Source organism: Nothobranchius furzeri, chromosome 10 (assembly GCF_043380555.1).
Source record: "Nothobranchius furzeri strain GRZ-AD chromosome 10, NfurGRZ-RIMD1, whole genome shotgun sequence".
Lineage (NCBI taxonomy): Eukaryota > Metazoa > Chordata > Actinopteri > Cyprinodontiformes > Nothobranchiidae > Nothobranchius > Nothobranchius furzeri.
Window position 1 is genome coordinate 31,806,884 of NC_091750.1, and position 19,151 is coordinate 31,826,034.

At 52.5% G+C, this 19,151-nt stretch overlaps 1 protein-coding gene across 2 annotated transcripts in view; it reads right to left on the bottom strand.

The window, feature by feature from the left end:
- The window catches only part of LOC107390569 (DNA (cytosine-5)-methyltransferase 3B), a 133,733-nt gene that overhangs the window by 47,638 nt on the left and 66,944 nt on the right, over positions 1–19,151 (bottom strand). The gene's annotated exons all lie outside the window — the stretch shown is intronic.

A 19,151-nucleotide genomic window follows, 5' to 3' on the forward strand; every position in this document is an offset into this window, starting at 1 on the left:
GACGCATCGCACCTCGCCTCAGCGGTGGTCCAGGTGGACGCATCGCACCTCGCCTCAGCGGTGGTCCAGGTGGACGCATCGCACCTCGCCTCAGCGGTGGTCCAGGTGGACGCATCGCACCTCGCTTCAGCGGTGGTACAGAAGCGGACGCCACCCGGCTCGAGCCCCGAAGCAGACGTACCCGGCTCGAGCCCCGAAGCAGACGTACCCGGCTCGAGCCCCGAAGCAGACGTACCCGGCTCGAGCCCCGAAGCAGACGTACCCGGCTCGAGCCCCGAAGCAGACGTACCCGGCTCGAGCCCCGAAGCAGACGTACCCGGCTCGAGCTCCGAAGCAGACGTACCCGGCTCGAGCCCCGAAGCAGACGTACCCGGCTCGAGCCCCGAAGCAGACGCTCCCACGTCCCCGGGCCCCGAAGCAGACGCTCCCACGTCCCCGGGCCCCGAAGCAGACGCTCCCACGTCCCCGGGCCCCGAAGCAAACGCTCCCACGTCCCCGGGCCCCGAAGCAGACGCCGCTCCCTCCGGCTCTGAAGCAGACGGCGCTCCCACATCCCCGGGCCCCGAAGCAGACGTCGCTCCCTCCGGCTCTGAAGCAGACGGCGCTCCCACGTCCCCGGGCCCCGAAGCAGACGTCGCCTCCTCCGGCTCTGAAGCAGACGGCGCCCCCTCCGGCTCTGAAGCAGACGTCGCCCCCTCCGGCTCTGAAGCAGACGCGCCCGGCTCTGAAGCCGATGTCACCCCCTCCGGCTCTGAAGCAGACGCGCCCGGCTCTGAAGCCGACGTCGCCCCCTCCGGCTCTAAAGCAGACTCGCCCGGCTCTGAAGCCGACGTCGCCCCCTCCGGCTCTGAAGCAGACTCGCCCGGCTCTGAAGTCGACGTCGCTCCGTTCCCAGAAGCCTCAAGAGTTCCAGTCACCACAAGTTCCCCAGTCTCTGGCCTTCCAGTCACCACAAGTTCCCCAGTCTCTGGCCTTCCAGTCACCACAAGTTCCCCAGTCTCTGGCCTTCCAGTCACCATAAGTTCCCCCGTCTCTGGCCTTTTAGTCACCACAAGTTCCCCCATCTCTGGCCTTCCAGTCACCACAAGTTCCCCCGTCTCTGGCCTTCCAGTCACCACAAGTTCCCCCCGTCTCTGGCCTTCCAGTCACCACAAGTTCCCCCGTCTCTGGCCTTCCAGTCACAAGTTCCCCCGTCTCTGGCCTACCAGTCACCACAAGTTCCCCCGTCTCTGGCCTTCCAATCTCCACAAGTCTCTCAGTTTCAAGCCTTCCAGTCTCCCCAAGTCTCTCAGTTTCAAGCCTTCCAGTCTCCCCGGGCTCCGGAGTTCCTTCCTCGTCATCCTCCTCTAAGACCCCTGTTCCCCGTCACCGGCCCCCTGGGCATCTTTGGTCCCGCCTCCTGATTCCCTGTCGCCGGCCCCCTAGGCTTCCCTCGTCCCGCCTCCTGATTCCCCGTCGCCGGCCCCCTAGGCTTCCCTCGTCCCGCCTCCAGTTTCCCCGTCGCCGGCCTCCCAGGGTCTCCTGTTCCCTCCTCGCCTGCCCCTTTTTGGGTTGTGTTTTGTTTGCTCCCTCCTCTCCCTCCCTCTGGTTGTTTCGTGTCTTGTTTTTGCCTTGTCTTTTGCTTGTGGTGTTTGTCTGTCTTGTGGTCGTCTGGTATCCGCCCTTAGAGGGGGGGGGGGGGTACTGTCATGGTCTGCATCTGCCCCCTCCTTTATGTGCCTCCTGGTGTCCTCCATCCCTCTCTAGATTCCCTCTTGTGTCCCTTTGTTCCCCAGCTCCTCTTGTGCTCCACTCCAGGTTCTCCCCTTGTGCTCTCTTAGTGCCCTCATGTGTCCTTGTCTGCATCCCTGTTATGTGTCTTATGTTGTAGCTCTTTGGCGCCCTCATGTGTCCTTTTCTGCGTGTCAGTTTAGTGTCTTATGTTTGTAGTCCTTTAAGTCTATTCCTCCCAGGTCTTGTGTCATCTCATTCATCCCCAGGTCCTCCAGGTCTCATTTACATTCTGTGTCCTTGTAGTCCCCAGCTTCTTTGTCCCCAGCTCAACGTGTGTGTGAGATTCAGTCTCCTGCTCAGTGTTTGTGTGTGTGTGTGTGTGTGTGTGTGCTTGTCCATTCCCCTTTCCTGTTTATATATAAGTACATTGGTGTGTGTGTGTGTGTGTGTGTTAGTCCTTCCTGCAGCCTTTAGGTTTAGTTTTGGTGTCTTAGTTTCTTAGGGTTATTTGGCCCTCTGTTTCTGTTTCCCATTTTGATTATTAGGTTCACCTGTCTTCCCTCCAGCTCTCACTTCACACACCTGCTGCCATTTCCCCTGATTGCTCCTCCCAGTGTATTTAAGCCCTGTCTGTCTCTGTGTTCTTGTCGGTCCATTAATGTTTGTTGATTCTGTCAGTTTAGTCCCTCTGTGTTTAACCAGAGTTTCTTGATTCCCAGATAATAATCTGCTCTTTGACCTATGGGATTTTTGGCTTTTTGGATTTTGACTCCCAGTTTGGATTACCTTGGTTTTTGGCTAACCCACAAAATAAAGACTTTTTATTTAAAATCTTCATCCCTGCCTCCGTGTCATCCTGGGTACTGCATTTTGGGTCCACACCACCGCATCGTGACAGAATGGACCGACCAGAACAGGACCCAGCAGGAACTCCAGGTACACAGGAGATGTTCTATTATGACGGTGATCCAGACCTTTGTATGGGTTTCATTCGGGACTGTGTCCGTTGTTTGGACTTGGAATCTTCAGAGTTCAACAAGGTTTCGTATATGGTGCTCTGGTTGAGGGGTAAAGCCATGCGGTGGGTTGCTGACCGTTTCGACATAGAGGATCTTAAGGCTGTGTCTTTTTGGGACTTTGCTGCATTGCTCCTCCGCACTTTTGGCCGAGATCCTCTTCCACCAGTCGCTGATGCCACCTCAGCATCTCAGATGGGTCACACCGCCACACCCTCACCAGGTCCTGACAGGGCCACCACTTCCTCTCCGATGTGTCACACCGCCACACCCTCACCTGATCCGGACTGCATCAACTCCCCATCTCAGACCATCAGAACCGTATTCATTTCAATCTCTCCTATGCATGTTGATGCCACCTCAGTTTCTCAGATGGAGTACACCACCACACCCTCACCAGGTTCTGACAGCGCCACCACTTCATCTCCGGTGGGCTGTATCACTTCCTCCGCACCTGTTGAAGTCACCCCCGCACCTCCTAGGAGTCGTGCTCATCGTAGACGACAACGCCATCACCAGCACTCTCCTGAGGCCAGAGTGGTGCCGCCTATCTCAGAGGCCCCTACTCGGAGACCTGCGTCTGAGTCACACCTCGCCTCAGCGGTGATCCAAGGGGACGCATCGCACCTCGCCTCAGCGGTGGTCCAAGGGGACGCATCGCACCTCGCCTCAGCGGTGGTCCAAGGGGACGCATCGCACCTCGCCTCAGCGGTGGTCCAAGGGGACGCATCGCACCTCGCCTCAGCGGTGGTCCAAGGGGACGCATCGCACCTCGCCTCAGCGGTGGTCCAAGGGGACGCATCGCACCTCGCCTCAGCGGTGGTCCAAGGGGACGCATCGCACCTCGCCTCAGCGGTGCTCCAAGGGGACGCATCGCACCTCGCCTCAGCGGTGGTCCAGGTGGACGCATCGCACCTCGCCTCAGCGGTGGTCCAGGTGGACGCATCGCACCTCGCCTCAGCGGTGGTACAGAAGCGGACGCCACCCGGCTCGAGCCCCGAAGCAGACGTACCCGGCTCGAGCCCCGAAGCAGACGTACCCGGCTCGAGCCCCGAAGCAGACGTACCCGGCTCGAGCCCCGAAGCAGACGTACCCGGCTCGAGCCCCGAAGCAGACGTACCCGGCTCAAGCCCCGAAGCAGACGTACCCGGCTCGAGCCCCGAAGCAGACGCTCCCACGTCCCCGGGCCCCGAAGCAGACGCTCCCACGTCCCCGGGCCCCGAAGCAGACGCTCCCACGTCCCCGGGCCCCGAAGCAAACGCTCCCACGTCCCCGGGCCCCGAAGCAGACGTCGCTCCCTCCGGCTCTGAAGCAGACGGCGCTCCCACATCCCCGGGCCCCGAAGCAGACGTAGCTCCCTCCGGCTCTGAAGCAGACGGCGCTCCCACGTCCCCGGGCCCCGAAGCAGACGTCGCCTCCTCCGGCTCTGAAGCAGACGGCGCCCCCTCCGGCTCTGAAGCAGACGTCGCCCCCTCCGGCTCTGAAGCAGACGCCCCCGGCTCTGAAGCCGATGTCGCCCCCTCCGGCTCTGAAGCAGACGCGCCCGGCTCTGAAGCCGACGTCGCCCCCTCCGGCTCTAAAGCAGACTCGCCCGGCTCTGAAGCCGACGTCGCCCCCTCCGGCTCTGAAGCAGACTCGCCCGGCTCTGAAGTCGACGTCGCTCCGTTCCCAGAAGCCTCAAGAGTTCCAGTCACCACAAGTTCCCCAGTCTCTGGCCTTCCAGTCACCACAAGTTCCCCAGTCTCTGGCCTTCCAGTCACCACAAGTTCCCCAGTCTCTGGCCTTCCAGTCACCACAAGTTCCCCCGTCTCTGGCCTTCCAGTCACCACAAGTTCCCCCATCTCTGGCCTTCCAGTCACCACAAGTTCCCCCGTCTCTGGCCTTCCAGTCACCACAAGTTCCCCCCATCTCTGGCCTTCCAGTCACCACAAGTTCCCCCGTCTCTGGCCTTCCAGTCACAAGTTCCCCCGTCTCTGGCCTACCAGTCACCACAAGTTCCCCCGTCTCTGGCCTTCCAATCTCCACAAGTCTCTCAGTTTCAAGCCTTCCAGTCTCCCCAAGTCTCTCAGTTTCAAGCCTTCCAGTCTCCCCGGGCTCCGGAGTTCCTTCCTCGTCATCCTCCTCTAAGACCCCTGTTCCCCATCACCGGCCCCCTGGGCATCTTTGGTCCCGCCTCCTGATTCCCTGTCGCCGGCCCCCTAGGCTTCCCTCGTCCCGCCTCCTGATTCCCCGTCGCCGGCCCCCTAGGCTTCCCTCGTCCCGCCTCCAGTTTCCCCGTCGCCGGCCTCCCAGGGTCTCCTGTTCCCTCCTCGCCTGCCCCTTTTTGGGTTGTGTTTTGTTTGCTCCCTCCTCTCCCTCCCTCTGGTTGTTTCGTGTCTTGTTTTTGCCTTGTCTTTTGCTTGTGGTGTTTGTCTGTCTTGTGGTCATCTGGTATCCGCCCTTAGAGGGGGGGGGGGGGGGGGTACTGTCATGGTCTGCATCTGCCCCCTCCTTTATGTGCCTCCTGGTGTCCTCCATCCCTCTCTAGATTCCCTCTTGTGTCCCTTTGTTCCCCAGCTCCTCTTGTGCTCCACTCCAGGTTCTCCCCTTGTGCTCTCTTAGTGCCCTCATGTGTCCTTGTCTGCATCCCTGTTATGTGTCTTATGTTGTAGCTCTTTGGCGCCCTCATGTGTCCTTTTCTGCGTGTCAGTTTAGTGTCTTATGTTTGTAGTCCTTTAAGTCTATTCCTCCCAGGTCTTGTGTCATCTCATTCATCCCCAGGTCCTCCAGGTCTCATTTACATTCTGTGTCCTTGTAGTCCCCAGCTTCTTTGTCCCCAGCTCAACGTGTGTGTGAGATTCAGTCTCCTGCTCAGTGTTTGTGTGTGTGTGTGTGTGTGTGCTTGTCCATTCCCCTTTCCTGTTTATATATAAGTACATTGGTGTGTGTGTGTGTGTGTGTTAGTCCTTCCCGCAGCCTTTAGGTTTAGTTTTGGTGTTTTAGTTTCTTAGGGTTATTTGGCCCTCTGTTTCTGTTTCCCATTTTGATTATTAGGTTCACCTGTCTTCCCTCCAGCTCTCACTTCACACACCTGCTGCCATTTTCCCTGATTGCTCCTCCCAGTGTATTTAAGCCCTGTCTGTCTCTGTGTTCTTGTCGGTCCATTAATGTTTGTTGATTCTGTCAGTTTAGTCCCTCTGTGTTTAACCAGAGTTTCTTGATTCCCAGATAATAATCTGCTCTTTGACCTATGGGATTTTTGGCTTTTTGGATTTTGACTCCCAGTTTGGATTACCTTGGTTTTTGGCTCACCCACAAAATAAAGACTTTTTATTTAAAATCTTCATCCCTGCCTCCGTGTCATCCTGGGTACTGCATTTTGGGTCCACACCACCGCATCGTGACAGTGTGTGTGTGTGTGTGTGCCTGCTCTGTCTTCTCGATCCCCAGTGAGTCGTGGAGGATGGCTGCTTATACTGAGCCAGGATTCTCTGGAGGTTTCTTCCTGTTAAAAGGGAGTTTTCCTCTCCACTGTCGCTGCATGCTTGCTTAGTATGAGGATTGCTGTATAGTCACTGACACTAGTCAGTGACTTGATGCAATTTGCTGGGTTCCTTATATAGGAAACATTATTTCTGATTGGCTTAATGAACTGTGAATTGGAATGTTTATTATGTGAAGTGCCTTGAGACGACTCTTGTCGTGATTTGGCGCTATATAAATAAACTTGAATTGAACTGAAACAGTGTTTGACTCCACCCTGTTTCTTCTGAAGTCTAAAATCATCTCCTTTGTTTTGTTCACGTTCAAGGTCAGATGATTGTTACCGCAACATGCCACAAAGCGCTCCACCAGCTCTCTGTACTCAGCTTCCTGTCCATCTCTGATACACCCGACAACTGCAGAGTCATCTGAGTATTTCTGTAGATGACAGGTCTCTGATTTGTACTGGAAGTCTGAGGTGTACAGGGTGAAAAGGAATGGTGAGAGTACAGTCCCCTGTGGTGCTCCAATGTTGCTGATCACCTGGTTTGATGTGCAGTTCTTCAGCCTCACAAACTGTGGTCTGGTTGTCAGGTAGTCTTTAATCCAGGCGATAGTTGAGGCCCCCACCTGTGTCTTCTGGAGTTTCTGGCAAAGTACATCAGGCTGGATTGTGTTAAATGCACTGGAGAAAACAAAGAACATGACCCTGACAGTGCTGCCTGCTTTGTCCAGATGACGGTGGATTTGTTGAAGCAGCTGGATGATGGCATCTTCAACTCCAAGACGATAAGCAAACTGCAGCTGGTCCTGATATGTTCTAGTTTGCTTATTCAGGTGGACCAACAGGAGTCTCTCCAGGACCTTCATGATATGGGATGTCAGGGCAACCGGTCTGTAGTCGTCATTGACTGATGGGCGAGTTTTCTTTGGAACTGGAACAAGGCAGGATGTCTTCCACAGGACTGGAACCTTCTCCTGGGCCAGGCTGAAGTTGAAGAGGTGCTGCAGAATCTCACAGAGCTGCTCTGCACAGGCCTTCAGTACTCTGGGGCTGACACCATCTGGAACTGCAGCCTTGTTCCTGTTCAGCCTCTCCAGCTGCCTCTTCACCTGACTTCTAGAGACAGATAGGTGGGAGGAGGAGGTAACTGGGGCAGCAGCATCTCCTGACTTGATTGAAGACAGATTTTTAGAACCAGAAGAGTCCATGACTGCGTTAGAGGACAAAAGAGCTGGCGTGTGACAGAAAAATGTTGGATCAGAGGAGGATGGGATGTCTGATTGGCTAGGGACAGGCGAGGAGGATGCTGGGTTTGTTACTGATCTGAACCTATTGAAGAACTTGTTCAGTTCATTGGCTGTGTCCAGGCTGCCATCTGTGCAATCCTTCCTCTGCTTGAAGCCTGTGATCTTCTTCATCCCTGACCAGACATCTCTGATATTGTTTCTCTGTAGTTTGTTCTCCAGCTTCTTCCTGTATGCCTCCTTGCTGTCTCTGATCTTGATCTTCAGTTGCTTCTGTATACTCCTCAATAATTCCCTGTCTCCCTCCTTGAAGGCTCTTTTTTTTTCAAATTTAGCAGATTTTTCAGTTCACTGGTGATCCAGGGGTTGTTATTAGCAAAGCATCTCACTGTTCTGGTGGGTATGATGTTGTCCACACAGAAGTTTGTATAGTCAGTGACACATCCAGTCATGGCATTGATGTCCTCTTCATATCCTTGGCAGAGAGTCATCCAATCTGTGGTCTCAAAACAACTCTGCAGGGCTTCTTCAGCATCCTGTGATCATTTTCTCACAGTTCTTCTTGTCACAGGTTGCCTCTGAACAAGTGGTTTGTATTTTGAGCAGAGAAGAACAATATTGTGATCTGATTGTCCCAGAGGAGGTCTTGTTTTGGACATGTATGCATTCTTTACATTTGCATAACACAAATCTAATTCAATTCAAGTTTATTTATATAGCGCCAAATCACGACAAGTGTCTTGTTTTCTCTGGTGGAGCAGCTGACAAACTTGAAATGTTGGAAGTGTAGCAGAGAGCGAGGCATGACTAAAATCACCAGATATAGCCACAAATGCATTGGGGTGCTGGGTTTGTAGCTTAGCGACAACGGAACTGATGGACTCACATGCATTTTCAGCAATGGCTGAAGGTGGAATATAAACTGTTGCCAAGACAACACTGGTGAACTCTCTTGGCAAATAATATGGGTGACAACTTACTGCCAAGAGTTCAACATCTGGGCTGCAGAGACGACATTTCAATGAAACATGACCTGGATGGCACCATCTCTTGTTGACAAGCACTGCCACTCCACCTCCTTTTCTTTTCCCGCTCCTTTTCAGATCTCTGTCTGCTCGTAGTCAGGAATCCTGGCAGAGAGACGCTGGAGTCGGGGATATGGTCCTGCAGCCACGTTTCACTGAAACACATAACACTACACTGACGATACTCTGGCTGAGTCCTTGAAAGGGCTTGGAGTTCATCCATCTTCTTGGCCAGTGATCTCACATTGCCCATTATGATCGATGGAAGAGATGGTTTGAATTTCCTCTTTCTCTGTCTCCGTTTTGCTCGTGCTCTGCATCCAAGCTTCTTGCATTTTAGCTCATTTGGGATTTGTGGCTTCAGTTGAGGTATTATTTCAGCCTTCCCAATGTTAATCAGCTGCTCCTGATTGTAAACCAGTTTGTTGCTATGGTTACACATCATAATAAATGCTCAAAAAGTGAAAAAATATCAGTAAAAAACCTCCAAGCTTCACAGCACCAGAAACAGAAAATTAAAATGTCCAAAAAAACACAGTTCCTCCTGAGAAACCAAAAGAAAAAATGTCCAAGAAAAGGCAAAACTTACATATAGTCAACAGAGCTACTCCAACATGCAGCCACCCAGAGCAGCGCAGTTCCGGTTTTCCTCAGCATAAAATGTAGAAATTTGTGCAAGGGTCAGTGCCGCTGTTATCCCATCATGCACCTCTTCAATAACATTCCCTCCATGAGGGACCAGGTTGCTGCACATTTTCTAGCTTTCCCCCAGTGCTTTATAAGCCTGGCGGCCCACCAGGCTTTGCTTGGTCACCCACCAGGCTAAGCGTCAAAAGTGTTATGGAGAAAGACAAGCAGGGCTTTTTTTTATGGCGACCCAGGTATTTATTGATTGCCAGAACGTTGGTTACGTATTGTAACCCCAGATTCTATGAGTCTAGTCGCAGCCCTTAAGCTAGCTGCTATTGGAAGGATGATCTCCGCATCAGCCAATCATGAAGAGCTAAAATGTACGCCCACCAATAGTGGGCACCCTTGTGGTATATAACCGCAGTGACCCCACTGCTCACCTCCAATGGCTCTTATTCCCATTATAACCAGTGGGGCCAGTGGCTTAAGGGCTGCAACTAGACTCATAGAATCTGGGGTTACAATACGTAACCAAGGTTCTATTTCGTCTAGTCTTAGCCCTTAAGCTAGCTGCTATTGGAATAAAGCGCAGCTGGATGGGTTTACGCCACACTGGTTAACACAACCAATGGACACACCCAATCAAATCTCCTCTAGTGGGGGACGTTCAGCCTCAGACAAGGCTTAAAGACTGAGGCAGCCACGATAAAAGAGGGGCCCCCACTAAAAAACATCATCCACAAGAGGATGAAATCCATCTCAGCAAGGCCAATGAGGTGCCATAAGCATTCATTTAGCCTGCTGGGGTCCAAGCACTGAACGAGTGATGGAACCTGAAGACACATCTCGTAAATAATAACGAGTAAAGGAACAGGGTGAAGCCCATGAAGCAGCCTGACAAATGTCTTCCATTGACACACCACTGAGGAGCGCCATAGAAGAGGAAATCCCTCTGGCCGAGTGAGCCCTGAGTGCCTCAGGGGGATCCTGCCCTGATGATGTGTAAGCGAGGGACATTGCGTCACACAGCCAGTGTGAAAGGCGCTGGGCCGACAGCGCCTGACCAAGGGAAGACTCCCTGTAGTGCACAAACAGGTTTTGTGAGCGACGAATCCCTGAAGTGCGTGACACATATCGTGCAAGCGCGCGCACCGGGCAGAGAAGGTGAGAAGCCGCCTCCTCCTCAGAATTATGGGGAGGAGGAAAAAGTCCAGCCAATGAAATTGACCTGGATTTGAAGGAAGCATTAATGCTTTTGGGCACAAAGGCTGGGTTGGGGCATAAAACAGCAGACCCGCCATCCTCCCGGATCCTGAGGCATGCGGGAGCAACTGAGAGGGCGGTTAGGTCACTCACTCTCTTAACTGATGCTAGCGCCAGCAGCAATGCAGTTTTAAGCGACAGGAACTTGAGTGAGACCTGGTCCAAGGGTTCAAATGGAGCTTCAGATAAACCACGCAGAACCACCTTTAGATCCCATTGGGGAAAAAGCGGGCGGGACACAGGTCTGTTCCTCCTGACACCTTTTAGAAAACGTTTTGTGAGGGGATGATAGAAAACAGATCTATCTCCAAAACCCTGATGACATGATGAGATAGCTGCAGCATATGTCTTAACAGTGCTGAATGCGAGGCCCCTGTCCATCAGTATCTGCAAAAACGATAGGACATCCGCCAGCTGGCAGGAGAGCGCTTGAACATTCCGTTCTGCGCACCAGTTCTGGAAAGCTGCCCATTTAGCAGCGTAAGACGCAATGGTAGAGGGCGCCCGCGCACTCTGAATTTTGGCGACCACATCATGCGGCAGCCCAGAAGCCTCTAAGCGTGACCGCTCAGCGGCCAGACCCACAGCCGCTGGCCTATTTCCGGAGGATGTCCTATTATCCCATCCGCCTGGAGAAGGGCGTCCGCCCTCCACGGGAGCCTCCACGGGGAGCTGGACACTAGCACTTGCAGGTCCGGAAACCATGACGCGGACACGCGTCTGGGAGCCACCAGAATCACCGAGAGCTGTTTCGACTGAATTCGGTCCAGGAGACGGGGAATCAGAGGGACTGGTGGAAACGCATAAAGGAGCGTTCGAGGCCAGGGCTGGTGTGAGAAGGCGTCCGCCCCGAGCGAGGGTCCGTCCCGGGGACTCAGGGAAAACCACAGGCGACACTGAGCGTTTTCGCGAGCCGCGAACAAATCCACAGACGGTTCCCCGAACCTGATCCAGATCTGTGATATCAGTGCAGGATGTAGACGCCAGTCGGAGTCGCGGGGTCCCCCTCTCGACAGGATGTCTGCCGCTACATTCAGTACCCCCGGAATGTAGATGGCTCTGATGGACAGCAGGTGGACATGTGTCCAACACAGTAAATCTGTGGCGACATGCAACAGTGGGAGGGATCGAACTCCCCCGTGGCGATTTATGTAGGCTGCCGCTACCCGGTTGTCTGTGTGAACTTCGACATGACGGCCCTCGAGAAGGGCAGCGAAGTGTCTGATCACATTCCTCACTGTCATAAGCTCCAACACATTTATGTGCTCGTGCGTGTGGGGGAGCCAGCGATCTGCCACCGTATGGGACAAGCAAGTGCCCCCCCACCCCGACAGTGACGCATCCGTAAACACAGATACGTGTGACGCAGGACGTCCGATGGGAACCCGATGCAGGGGTACCCCCAGTGAGCGAGGTCCCCGCCCACTAAAGGGGGAATCCTCAACATACGTCTCTTCTGACGTATCGGGTGTACCCGGAGGCGGACGAACCAGCGTTGCAAGCGCCTCGTGCGCAGCAAACCTAGCGGCACCACTGAATGGGCTGCGGACATCATGCCCAGGAGTTTCATGACTAACCGGGCTCTCACGATCTTGCGGGGTTGAACACGGGAGATCACCGTGGAGAGATCTGTCGCTCTTGCAGGCGACAAACGTGCTCTCATTAGGGAGGCGTCCAACTCCACCCCGAGATACACAATCGACTGGGATGGAAGGATGGAGCTCTTTTCCCAGTTTATAGAAAACCCTAGGGTTGACAGATGCCCTGTCAACCTCCTGGTTTGCTGTGACGCCTCGTCCTTGGACCGAGCGCACAGGAGAAGATCGTCCAGGTAAAATAAGACCCTCATTCCCTCCGTGCGCAGTGGCTGCAGCGCGATCTCCAGACATTTGGAGAAGGTGCGCGGGGCTAGAGAGTAGCCGAAAGGGATGCGATTGAACTGATATTGAACTCCCTTGAACGAAAAACGCAGAAACTTCCGGTGGTTTGGAACTACTGGTATGTGGAAGTTCGTCTTTCAGGTCGATTGACGTGAACCAATCCCCGGGGCGCACATATTCCAGGACTTGTCTCATCGTTAACATGCGGAAATGCATTACTGCTATGGAGCAGTTGAACAGGGACAGGTCGAGAATCGGCCTCATTCCTCCCGACTTCTTCGGTACTACGAAGTAGCGGGAGTAGAAACCCGAGAGTTCTTGTCCGTGAGGGACTCGGGAAATAGCGTCTTTGGACAGAAGTTCCCGCAGCTCCAGCTCTAGCGCCTGAGACTGTACTTGCGATGTGAACGTCGTCTCCACGATCCCGTTGAAGGGAGGTGGAGTGGCCTGAAAATGAAGTGTGTGACCGCAATGAATGGTGTCCGAAATCCATTTGCTCATGATGCAAAGGCGGCGCCACTCGTGCGCGCGTTCCGACAGTGGACGCGGTCACGTGAACAACGTCTGAGGGTTGTGCATGCGCCCTTACCGCCGTCGCCCGTACCAGAGAACTGGGGGCGACCCATGGAGGGCTGCGCTCGAAAGGGCGAGTGCGAAACAGCTGGAACAGGCTGGTCCACAAAGCGGAGCGTGGAGACCGAGAGTGAAGGACGAGTGGGAGCCGGGCCTGTGCACGGGGCGACAGAGTGCTAGCGGATGGAGCCGCGCACTGTGCCGCCGCGCGTGGTCGAGACAGCGACATGACATCCCGCCCCACCCAACGGCGTGGGGAGAGCGGGAAGAGTTGGGCCTGGCCGGATGCTGGGGCCGGAGCGCAAATGGAGCGCACCCTTACGGCTGGCCGTGTATTATGACTACCTGCAGGAACATGTGTGCGTGCAGCAGTGCTTGGTGTGGGGAACATGTGTGAAAACTCGGCAGAGGATTCTGCGGAGGACTGTAGGATTGTGCTCTTTGAGTGACGTTTTTTGGGTTTTATTTCAAAACCAACAACATCAGAACAATCAGTAACACACACATTCCCCCCAAAGAGTCACTTCCGTGGCTGCTTTCGGCGAGGCTCCTGCACCTGGGACTGCCAAGACGGCGTCTGCTGGCCCCGCCGGAACCGTTGTCCGCCATCTCGCTGGTCCCGCTGATGTGGAGCCGAAGCGGGAGGCCGGCTCCGTGGAGCGGGCGGTGCAGCTGGACGTCTGAAGCTTCCGCGCCGTTCGTCCCATCCTCTGGCTGAACGGCCGGAGTGCGAGGCTGACCGAGGGTGGACCAGGTCTCGCACCGTAGCTGATACTTCGGCCGTCTTCTGAGCCCTCTCAATGACGCCCCTAAGATGGGGACCAAACAGAACATCGGTGGTGATGGGGCCGTCCAGCATCTCCCTTTGCAGATGTTCCGGAATGGAGGGCAGGGCCTTCAGCCAGATCGCTTGCTGGATGAGGGTCTGCCAGGCAGCGATGCGAGTAGAACCGGTGAGCACAGCAGCACACAGATTGAGGATAGCATCAGCAGTCTTAGTTATGACGGCTTTCGACTCCTCGGGAGCTTCCAGCTCCTCCATCATCTTGGAGACGCCGAAGGCAAGAAGGGCGATGTTATTGCCTGCAGCGCCGGTCTGAAAGGCACACTGATGTGCGCGGTCGGTGAGCCGCATCAGCAGCTGGTCATGTTTTGAAGCGGGAACAGCTCGCGGGCCAGCGAGGTGGTTCTTGGCGCCGAACAGCGAGGCCAAATCCGGCTCTAGCGGAGGAACGGACGGCCAGCCTTTGTCGGAAAACCCCTCGACCTTGGTGATGGGCGCATACATGGAGACTGGCGCCTTGAGCTTGGCAGGCTCGGAGAAGGCGGCAGACCAGCAGCTCATAGCAGCGGGGAAGCGCGGCCAGATAGGGTCTGGACAGCGTGTCTGAGTTGCCCCGAAAATTCCCGCCAAATCATCCGCTTCAGGCAGGGCCGGTTCTGGCACAGCTAGCCCCTTGCGGGCTGCTGCCGCAGAAATGATGGCGGGCAGCTCCTGGAGCAGTGCTCTTACTGCTGGCAGGGAGGAGCGAGAAGCCACTGGGGCAGAAGGACCCGCTGAGCGAAGCTCGTCGACCTCCGTTATGTCTAGGAGGGATGCCGCCTCATCGTAGTTTTCGCTGTCGGTGACGTCATCCAGCCGGTTGAAGCCAGCCGGCTCCTGACCGGCGTCGAAGAAAACCAAAGCCTTGTCCAGCGGGTAGGCGTCAGCCACCGGAAATTCTTCGTCGGCGGCGGGAGTGAAGTACTCGACCCGGCGAATCTTCTCCGCCACGGGCAGAGCGGCACAGAACGGGCACAAGGCCTGCGGGGTCAAGGCCAGGCCAGCGTGGTGAGCCCCGAGACAGACCTCACACTTAGCATGCAGGTCGCCGCTGGAAATGGAGCCCGTCTGGCAGGTCGGGCAGGGTCTGGCGTCGCTGGACATGGCTGGTAAGTCGTCTTCGGATAATTTTGCTCTTTTGGGATAATATTTGCTCTTTAATAAAGCTCTCAAGCTTGGCATGAAGAGAAAAAGGAGGTGAGGTGAGCAGTGGGGTCACTGCGGTTATATACCACAAGGGGGCCCACTATTGGTGGGCGTACATTTTAGCTCTTCATGATTGGCTGATGCGGAGATCATCCTTCCAATAGCAGCTAGCTTAAGGGCTAAGACTAGACGAAATAGAACTGAAGCGCTGGCTTGAATGTCATGATCAAAATAAAATAAGTCACACAGAGGGGCAACTGAAAAAGTGTAAAGTATTTATTTTTATTTGATCTGAGGTAAGTATTTGTGTCACTACTTTTTACATACCACCAGGGTATGAATTACACAGAGGCTTCCGGGAAGTCCATTGAGATTATAGACTTACGTTATAAATTTTTGCTTTATTAAGTTAAAAACGTGTAGTGGGGATAAATCTATCTATATTTTCCTTTTTAGCACTTTATTTTCTTCTGTTATTTTATTAGACAATTTTTCCATCCTGTTTGTCTCCGGTCTTCCTGCATCTCCTCGCAATCCTCCAAAAATAACTTCTCAGTTGAAAAAGTAGGATGTAGACAGTAGTTTTTCTGAACTAAGCAGATCAAATGGATTAATGCCTGCAAAACTAGTGGAGTGCACGCTGCACGGCTGTTCCAGCGAGGTGAAGTCACCGAAGCACGGGTGATGAGCTCCGCAGCATCAGAGCAATTCAGGCATGAATAAATGACATAAATTACCAGATAATATGAGCGAACAAATATGAATGTGTGTTAACTATATTTTTTGTGTGGCGCCACTTTGAGAATGTCACTGTGGTAGTGCTTAGGATGCAGCTGCCTGGAGCGCATGAATAATCAGTGTTCTTCCGCTCTCGGTCATCTTTGCCCAAACAAAGGCCTGGTAAGCTGAGAGTTCATATGAATAATGTAATATAGGTAGAAACTTGGCCCTTATTTTGACTCACCCTGGGTGTATAAATTGAGGGCTTCTAGAGGAGCTCGTCACCCTTTCAAAGAGGCCTGGCTCCCCTTAGCTTCCTCGTCTCAAGGGACTTCACGGAGTTAACATTCCAGTTGAGTACAGTTCATTATGCCAATCAGTTAAAAAGTTTCCTATGTAAGAAAACTGAGCAGAGTGCATCAAGGACTTGCTGCATCAGAGACTACAGCAATCCTCATACTAAGCAAGCATGTAGTGACAGTGAAGAGGAAAACTCCAGTTTAACAGGAAGAAACCTCCAACAGATCCTGGTTCAGTACAAGCAGCCATCCGCCATGACTCACTGGAGGTTTGAAAAGACAAAGCAAACACACGCACACACACACACACACACACACACACACACACACACACACACACACACACACACACACACACACACACACACACACACACACACACACACTTTATCCACATTTGGATGGAGCTGAAGTTTGTCAAGAACTGTCAAGGTTTAGGTTCCTTTGCTAAACCGCACTACGGTGACATTTATTCACAGTTTAAATTCAACCATACAAAAGTGACATTGTCTTTTTTTCTACTGAATATACATAACTCTTTATAACAGGATAGACATTCCTTCTTCACACTCAGCCAAACCAATCAACCTCCTCACTTTCTGTATCGTGGACCCTGGCCTGGGATGGAGAGAGAGACACGTTTAGCTGGACCCCGTCGTTTACATTGCTCCCTCCTGGGTAACTTCACATCAGAGTAGTATGGCTTGTTATGCTCAGACTTAGGGCCTTCTCCCTAGCAAAATGTATGGAACAAATACACATGCTACCCTTTATCTACTCCACACTGCGAAAATCAGCTCTTCCACATAAATACTGCAGTAGCTCTGATTTGCCTGTCTTTAACATGGCCTGTTTCCTTTTCAGCTGCGTCATATTGTCACTGGCCTTACTTGGCTATGGAAAAGGAATCAAATATCCCCTCTGGCTCCAACATCTGATCTGGGTATCTAGAGTCTGATTTACACAACCCCTAACAGCGGAGCTTAGTTCCTTCCTGATTGAAAATCTTTAGACTTAAAGGCATGTGGAGTGACTCAGACCCATAGGCACCCATATAAAATACATGCTCATTGGCATAGAGCTCCATTCCAGGATGCATTGAAACTTTATGTCCTAATCTATTTTAAGCTACTGTTATTGTTTTGTATTCTGTTCATAATTTATCTGTAAGTGTAACTTGTTGGGTACAAGACAAATTACCCTTTGGGGACAATAAAGTTCATCTACCCTTTGCTCTGATTTGTCAGGGGCTTTGAAAGGTGATTTTGACATTAGAAATTTCCAAGTGGTTTGACAAAATGGTTTATTGCGTCTACAGTAAGCTGTATCCTTGATAGCCAAATATCATTGGAATCACAGAAATCAAAACTTTATAATGATGTATGCATGTATATTTCAGTGGAAAACAAGTGTTGCAAAAAGAGACGTTGATTTAATATGGAAGTCTAATGTCCCATCCGGAACTAGTAGGCATAAAAATAATATATCACTCATAAGAAATGGCCCGCAAATGTATTAACCTGTCAATAATTTATCATAACACCCAACCATAGCACATACGCACCCCGAACCTCACTCCTGCACTGCACAAAACACAGCTTAGTCACTTCTTCCGGTATCTTTAACTGAATAAAAAATGTGAAAGAATAAACATCTAGAATTATGATAAGGAAATTATATCTTTGAGACCCATTTACACCAGAAGCCCCACAACAACTAGTGAGGGTTCACCACAGGAACTGCCGGGTTCAGAGCAGGTTGCTTTCTTCATCACAGAGATAATATTGCAGTGCCCTCTCTTTGGATTCCCGAAGCCTCATTTATCAACCATACTTACGCCCAGATCTGAGCGTATTTTGTGTGTAGGAACTCAATTACGCATTGTGCGGTACATCCATCCATCTTCAGCCACTTATCCGGAGTCGGGTTGCAGGAGCTGTGGCCTAAGCAGGGAGGCCCAGACATCCCTTTCCCTCGCCGTATGGGCCAGCTCCTCCAGGAAAACCTAAAGTAATCCCTGGCCAGCTGTGAGACAGAGTCTCTCTAGCGTGTCCTGGGTCTTCTTTTAAGTAATCTCCCAGTTGGACTTGCCCAGAAAACCTCACCAGTGAGGTGTCTAGGAGGCATCCAAACTAGATGCCTGAGCCACCTCTTGATGTGGAGGAGCAGCGGGTCTACTCCAAGCCCCTTCCGGATGACTGACCTTCTCACCCTTTTTCTAAGCGAGAGCCACTCCTCTGCTTACAAATCCTGTCCATAAAAGTTATGAACAGAATCTGTGACAGAGAGCAGCCTTGGCTGAGTCTGACTCTCATCGGAAATGAGCCCGACTTTCTGCCGGCAATGCGGACAAAGCTCTGACACCGGTCAAACAGGGACCTAACAGCCCATAACAAAGGGCCTGGTACTCCACACTCCTGAAGAACCACCCCTAGGGGCCCCCTGAGGGACGCAGTCGGACGCTTTCTCCAAATCTACAAAACACATGTAGATTGGTTGGGCAAACTCCCACACACCCTCCAGGACCCCCATAAGGGTATAGAGCTGGTCCAGTGTTCCACAGCCAGGACGAAAACCACATTGCTCCTCCTGAATCCAAGGTTCAACAATCCGCCAGACCCTTCTCTCCAGAACCCCTGAATAGACTTTACCAGAGAGGCTCAGAAGTGTGATCCCCCTGTCGTTGGAACACATCCTGCTGTCCCCCTGTGACAGCAGTGTCTGTCACCTCATGGACATGGTCTGCTGGTGATGTTTTCTGTGTTCTGTCCAGGATGACTGGTTGATGTGCACACAATCAGTCTTCTGTTTATGAATGTATGTGTTAATTTTGTGTTTCTGTTTTGAGTTACCAGTGACTTGGAGTTTCCCATGGAGTCTCACACCTGCAGCTCATCTCCTCAGGAAGCCTAATCGGCACTCCTGGGATCTACCAACTCCCAAGGGAGGGGAGATTCATGTTTATGCTTGTGTTTAATTTAATGTAGATGTTTTCTGTTAGGGATAGGAAGTTTGTAATTATGATTTAGTTATTTGAGTTACCTGAATTGATTAGACTGGTTAGTTTGTGTGTGTGTGTGTGAGGATGTGTGTGTTAATTGTATGTTAATTGTTCCCCTCTTGTATGTAGAGTGGTCTGATCAGCCACTATTTAAGTTGAACCTGGTGTATCTGAAATGTCTTTTGTTTTCTGGAGATGGTCTTGTGCTGTGATTGGGTTAAAGTTTCTGTTACCTGTGAAGCTGCTCCAAAATAAAATGGAGGTTTTTGAGTCTCATGAGTAGTGCGTCTCTGGCTGATTTGGGCAAGTCCCTGACACCCCCTTTTTAAATTGGGGGACCACCACCCAGTCT